The following is a 7783-nucleotide window of genomic DNA, read 5'->3' as shown; positions in this document are numbered from 1 at the left end:
ATAACCATCATAATATTTTTTTGTTATTAAATAGTCTATTAAATTAAAAGTAAATGCATTCAATTTCTATAATTAACTACCGTTTTTCATTAGAAAAAAAACAATATCCGTAAATAGTGTGGGAAAATTGAAGCTCAATAAAGCGCTTGATCGCACTAATGGTTTTGTTTTTGCAACGCTTTGTCCATTAACCTCTTCAAATTACCATTTCGAGCGTAGCCGTTTTCCCCTATAGACTCGTTTAGGCAAATACATTTCAAATGAAATAAAACACTTTGATTCAAGGTATGTTACCCAGGTTCCCACTATTCATTATGTTTTATTATTTGATCTTTTTAAAATGTTTTAATGACCGAAATTTGGTAACCATTAAAAATGTACAATCTGACTTCTGGAAATAGGAATGTTAATTGTTTGGTACGAGAACAACAGTGCATAAACGGTTTTTAGTTAAATCACTCAATAGAAATTTTGCATGAACACGTATGTTTAATTCCATTTCTTATCAAACGGAATGTTATGTATCTTTAAATTCAACTACATGTGTTCAGGCGAGATTATACGATTTTTATATGTGTTAAATTTTAATATATTGATAAAAATATGTTACAATAACACGAAATAGGCAAGACAAATTGTGCATTGGAGAAGAATTTCATAAAATGCAGCAATTAACAAATCCGCACTAAAACTTAATTTAGATTCACATCGTACATGCATCTATATGCATGCTCGCGAATCGACTGTACAGACATTTTCGATTTCAGAATTAAATATCTGGCTTATTTCGCATTTTCGACACATGTTCTTCTTAACTTTTATTTTAATTTATATTGAAATATATGTATAATAAGTTTTTTACACATGTTATATAAATTCATAAATATTAAACAAAATCGTATACTATCGCGTTAACATATAATTCTTATATCTAATTAAAAAAAAACTAAACCCTGTAAAATGAACACAGTAAAATCATGGAGTACCATGTTTTCATCAGGGTCTTCAACGATTACCTTGTAAACGACCATGGTTGACATTAAAATGACTATGCTGTGTCATGGTAAGCAGTGAATTATGCCGTTCTTTAGCTTTTGACCATGACTATAATTACAATGCTGAGCCCGTTTCATAGATCTCGGCGCTTATTGCCGCATTTGTACCATGGTCAACTATGTTTTGACCATGAGGTTTATACTAGCGATTGTATATATTTGATGGTCTGTAAAATTCCATTTGAAAACAACTTTCACTAGCTGGCCTACCATCATGGTCTACAACGACTTGACGGATACTGGTTGTGGTCATCAGGGTGACGATGATTATGATAAGGCTGCTGAGGCTGCTGAGGCTGCTGATGATTATGGTGATGATGACGATGATGATAATGATGATGATGATGATGATGATGATGATGATGATGATGATGATGATGATGATGATGATGATGATGATGATGATGATGATGATGATGATGATGATGATGATGATGATGATGATGATGATGACGATGATGATGAATGATGATGATGATGATGATGATGATGATGATGATGATGATGATGATGATGATGATGATGATGATGATGATGATGATGATGATGATGATGATGATGATGATGATGATGATAATGATGATGATGATGATGATGATGATGATGGTGATGATGATGATGATGATGATGATGATGATGATGATGATGATGATGATGATGATGATGATGATGATGATGATGATGATGATGATATGATGATTGCTGATGATGATGATGATGATGATGATGCTGATGATGATGATGATGATGATGATGATGATGATGATGATGATGATGATGATGATGATGATCTCGGTGGTTCACATTAAAATACACGCAAATGTATAACTTATAAATAATTGTTTTTGTTAACATTTCGATCATGCTTTCTCGTTTGTGTACGTATCGCTTGCCAATAATTACATATAAACAGTGCAAATGTACATATAATTTTATAATTTGAAAGCATAATATTTTAGTGATTTCCTGTTTCTATTGTGACAAGTATAGACATTCCATACCTCGACAGTAAGTTTATTTCGTCAAATAAACATACACAAGTAATCAAAGGAAGATTCTGCTAAATATCGTTTATTTGCATTATGTGTATATTATTCATTTGATATCAATGTATGTGAATGTCAAAAACAACAGTACTTTCAATTAACGTTACACCATAATGTCTTCTGACTCCCATGTAGAGTGGATAATTACGTTATTGAATTTTAAAGATATGTCGGTTTGTAATAAGTTTCATATTAGATGTCTTATAAGAGTTTCTTTCTTAATTTATTTATTTACATTCTATCAAAATATGTCACCAACTTAGCGAGTAGATGAGATTGTGAATATGTGTTATTTACCGTAATAGAAAATACAGTCACGAGTGGGAAACTGTGTGCAAATACATCTGCACAGGTCTGTTATGTGTAAACGGATGCTATTATCAAATTCTCGATCTTTTATTAGATATTGTTAAATGATGTAGACTTTATTTTTTTTACATCTTTATTTTGTAAGTAAACACGCATTTTATTCGTTTTTAATACAGAATATAAACCATAAAAAGAAATGCATATATTCAAAATCCTTATTTGTATCAAAATCATGTATTTTAACAAATGTTTATACTAATAATAAACAATCACGTCAGCGTTATTATTGCGTCCTTATTTTCTTGTCGTACTTGAAATAAAAAGTAAAACAGTCTTTTTTCGATTCAAAGTGATATTATTACTCTTTCAATTCACTGCAATTTCTTATCGACATATCTTGCCGAGACTGTATATATTCCATGTACATGTACATTTTATTAAACAATGATTTACATGTACATCGATGAAAGCGAAGATCTATATGTTGCACTTTATGTTATGCCTAATAATTTTGTGATAAATATCGATTTACATATCATAAGTAAATCAATATTGATCATCATGTTAAGCTTCTTTGCATACGTTGTTTACATATGTATCGAACTGAACTTGATATAAAAAATGCACAGATATACAAATAGTCACTCGCCAACATAACAAATAATCTTTTCGCGTGACCATTATATATAAATATCACTGAAGTTAATACGTACTGCCGTTGCCTCGAAATTACACATGAATTCCAAGAAAATCACTAAAATAGTCTGATATCAAGTTACATATACAAAAAATGGTGGCGAGCTATATGTGCACACGAACGACGAGCATTTTCGAAATGCAAACAATAACAAAACTGTAATTCAAAAACAGTGAAACTTCATGCAAAAAATTAAACAAAACATGACGTATTATATACAGATGAACAAACAAATCAAAATGTACAAGTTTATTCACATATTTCCCTGAAAATAACCGAGGCCGCGGTGGTCCACCGCGATCGCGTTGGTCTACTGTGAGTTTTATTTCCCGATAACGCCTGCGCGAGTTCTTATCAACATATTTTATCGAGCCTGTCACCGCGATTCGCCACGGAGACATTCAATGGTGTTCTAGGGTGTATCGCGGTTACGAAAGTGTTTGTCACGCTGTGCTGAATCATGATGATACGTAACGGAAGGCAGAAATCGCGCTTGACGTAGGGTAACACATCTTCGAGACCATCATCCTGCTCTTTAGATCTTCACGGACGATTAGGACAATTAACATTTAAAAGTACCCTACATGTTAACATTGGGCAATTGACAAATTGTGCACCTAGTGATTGAAAAAATGTGTACAGTATTCAGGGCAACTGAGCGTGGGTAGAACTTTTGTATTAGAGGTTCACTTGCATTGTGTGTCAAAATTTGATGATGAAATATCTCTAGTTTATTATTTAACCTAGTTAAATAACTAACATTGTATTTAATTATGTACAAATGCTGCTATTGTCTTTTAAATTTGACTTTTTAAATTCACATTTTATTTTTGAAATGAAAAACTATTGGCAAACTTACAGTTTTCTGGGTCTGTTTGTTTCATGGAAATTGGTCAGCCCTTTGTATACAAAGTAAAAAAAAAACAGGAAAAAATTCATGTTTGTCAGTGATTTCGCCTTGTGTTGAACTTTGCCAAGGTGTTGGGTTGCTGGATATTTTTGGTGTAATGTGACCTCACATAATTTCCTACATTTCATGGTTGATTTTTCTAAATGACATTTACTAACCAGTCGTTTCTAATAGTAATTCCTTTTGTGGAATAAACAGAAAGTAAAGATGTTTTGGTCGTGCAATGTACATAAATGGTAGTGGTAATGTGAAGTGAAGAAATGCGTTATACACTTTTGAAGAATTGCTTTATGAATTACAAGATATATGAAAAAGGCTCATTAAATTAAAATATCTGTTGAACAGCTATATAAGTGAATGATAAGAAATGAAGTTTAAAGTTATTTTTTAAAAAATACTAGAGTTGTGGCATAGGGCATGAATGTAAGTGGTGTCATATGCACACCAACAACAGAAGTCATTATCAACACAACAGTAGTAATCAACAACACGACAACTACAATATTCATCATCAGCACCAACAGTCGTCAACAACAACAAAACAGTAGTTAACAACAACATCGATAAACAACAGATACAACAAAAAATAATACATTAAGCACTCAATTTATGTTTTAAATTCATTATTTCATTTCATGTGGTTATCCAACTTTATTATACAAATATTTATCATTTTTGTACTTTGATATTAACTGTGATAATGTTTACAATTCATCAGAATGGACATTGCATGTCAAAGGGAAATTTTGCATTTGAGTTGAAATGTGATGTTTGTATGTGCATTTATGGTTTATTATTCTTAACGAGTTTATGGACAGTGAATTGATTGACACAATGAGCCCAGATGCATGCATGTCAAACAAAATAATAAACAGTATTTTACAATAAATTTGCAAATTTATTGTGTAAGAATGATATTGAATGTGATTTATTTTAATTTTCATGTTTGAATTATATTGTTGTTTTTAGCAATCAGTATTCTTAATTGTGTTGCATCAAGTAGCCTGATATTGAATTCATATTTTATTAAATCTTCTATGTGTCTTTAACTTCGTTCTAAATTGCGTGTCAATTGTTATGTATACATGACATTATGTAGCACTAACTAAATTAGAACCAGCTTGATACATATTCACTTGTCTTAAATCTCCACTGACAATACGAACCCGCACTTGTAGACCAATCTTATAATTCATGTGTATTTTATTATTTCCACCATTGTATCATGCATACAAATAGGTTGATGTGTTTAACAACACGGTCTACAAATACCCTAAACAACTTATCATAAAAAAACGCACAGCCTTGCAATATATCAGATAACGACATAGTTACTTAAAAGTGTGTCATTAAAGCATTGATATGCTTTGCATTCGGTGGACAAGGTTGTGTTTTTTTAATATAGTATAATAAGGTGATGTTGTATCTTTTAATTGCAAATGTGTGTCTTTGAACTACGTGAACGAACTAAAATACATGCAAGATTGTACTCAATAATTGAAAGAGGTATAACCATCTGCAGAATTTATATTTCCATGTTTTTAAACTTGTTATTTCCAAATGACATTACATTAAAACCATTACAGAGTATTTGTTTACTCATAGAAACTATTTTATCAAATACTGGATAATTGGTAGACATACTTCTTTTTTATATGAGACCAGAAATAAATCTTTCATTTTTTTCTAACGTTGCTGCCTGCATGTTAATTTTGCATTGCTTCAGACTTATGTTTTAATGTACTTGACCACTTATACGTTTTAACAAAATGGTCATACTGTTCTGAAGTAGTGTTTGTTTTTAATCAATACTGCAACTCCTTCCACCTTTGTCAAGCCAAGTAGCAATTGCTTGCAATTTGTTTTTACTGATAACATATGTTAAACAAAACTTGCTTTACAGTGCTTTTGGTGGACTTATACTTTGCATGTGCCTTTTGGATTAGGAACAAAATCGCGATAAACAATAGAAGTCGGACAAAATGAAACACTATCAATATTATTATAACTAACAGTATTCCAATTGTGTATAGGTGCATGTCAAACTGTTTTAAATTCATAAAAAAATGGCTAAATAATTATATTTCTGTATGTACAACTCAATTAACCAATTATTGATTTTATTTGCAAAGTATTGCATCTTTTTGGGACATTCGCATCAGATTTTTTTTTTTGGGGGGGGGGTTATTTTGTGCGATTGGGAAACAGTCTCTAAGAGGTTCACATTTTGGGCAAAAAAATACACTTGTTTCATTTAATTAATTATATTTACCTTTTTATTTGTCGTTGTTCACAGAAGTGTTGCGATGTCAGTATGTCTGATTTCACAACAGGATTATACATGATGATTTCTTAAATTTAAAAACAGCGAACACTGTCAGTGACGTAAAAATCGTCACTGCAAGGATTTTAGTACAGATGCTGATACTCACAAGCATTTTCAAAGAATTCTTCAAGTTGATTTTTTTACTGGTGACTTGAAAAGACCACTCAATTGAAGAAGTGTCAATATATTAAAAAAATCAAAGGAAACTTGACCAGAATATTTCAATTCATCGCCTTCATCAATGAGTTTACTACCATCTGCATATTCATGTACGGTTTTTATTTGATAATTGGAATCCACTTGTAAGACAGACTGTTGGCTATCACTGAAGCGATTGGATTCAACCTCGTGAATTAAAATCTTTGAAATGAATATATTGATAATATATTGATGAATATACCTGCTAAGGAATTGTCGTACATTCATTTTTTCGTGACATGTTTTCACTTTTTTAATTAACTAAAGTGCCAGTTTAACGATGTTGCTATGGATGTGTAAAATAACATATAACCTTAAAATGTAAGAATTTCACTTTCGAGTTATTTATTATGCTATTTTTTTTAAACAAATTAAGACCAAACAAGACGTGAAAACTGCCGTAAATTCAACAACAACCTTTCTTATGATGTATCATTCTGTTAATTTACCATGTATTAAATGTGTTAATAACATTGTGCCAGTTATTTCGCTTAACAATTTCTAAGTTGTGTACCGCACCATTCATCAGAAACAACAAAATATGTTGAGGGACTTTGTCTATATCTTAGTCATAGTTTATAAATGCAATTAAATGTCGTTTGAATATTTTGCGCGTGCTCGTTTTGTCTTAGAATTACGTATTTAAAGTAGAAAAATCGTTGTTTTTCATTAGAATCGTAGCTTTAAAAGTGTGTTATGGGTAATTATCTCATTAGCAAGTTAACATCACGTTTTTCTCATCGACGTCATATGCGCAACAATACCAAAAATCGCTGCGAACGTAACATATTTTAATGTCATTGTATTACATTAAAATTAAACGTTGAAAAAAGACAGAGTATTGGGTATTGATAATTGTAAAAGCATGTTATTAAGACACATATACACAAAATACACATTTTAAGTATTCACGTTAATCCAGTCACGATGGCATTGCAAAAAAATCTCTTCGATAACAATTTTATTCTTAGACAGTTTTTTTGTACGCACGTGTGCATGCATATCAAATTCACTTTCAACATACACGGGTATCAACAAAGACAATCAAAGACGTGATTCTTAATAAAAATTTCCCCATTCAATCTACCATTGATGAGTGTTATTCCTCCTCGCCTGACGACCCCAGTATAATAGTCTTCCTGATAAGAAATAAACATATCTCACCAAGATACCAAAAACGCGATGCCCTTAATTGAACCGGCAAAGGCACATGGTCATAACTCCTCCCAAACTATCCTTTCA

The sequence above is a fragment of the Dreissena polymorpha genome, chromosome 9, assembly GCF_020536995.1.
Source record: "Dreissena polymorpha isolate Duluth1 chromosome 9, UMN_Dpol_1.0, whole genome shotgun sequence".
NCBI lineage: Eukaryota > Metazoa > Mollusca > Bivalvia > Myida > Dreissenidae > Dreissena > Dreissena polymorpha.
The sequence above is the reverse complement of the archived record's forward strand: the minus strand, read 5'-3'. Positions refer to the sequence as shown.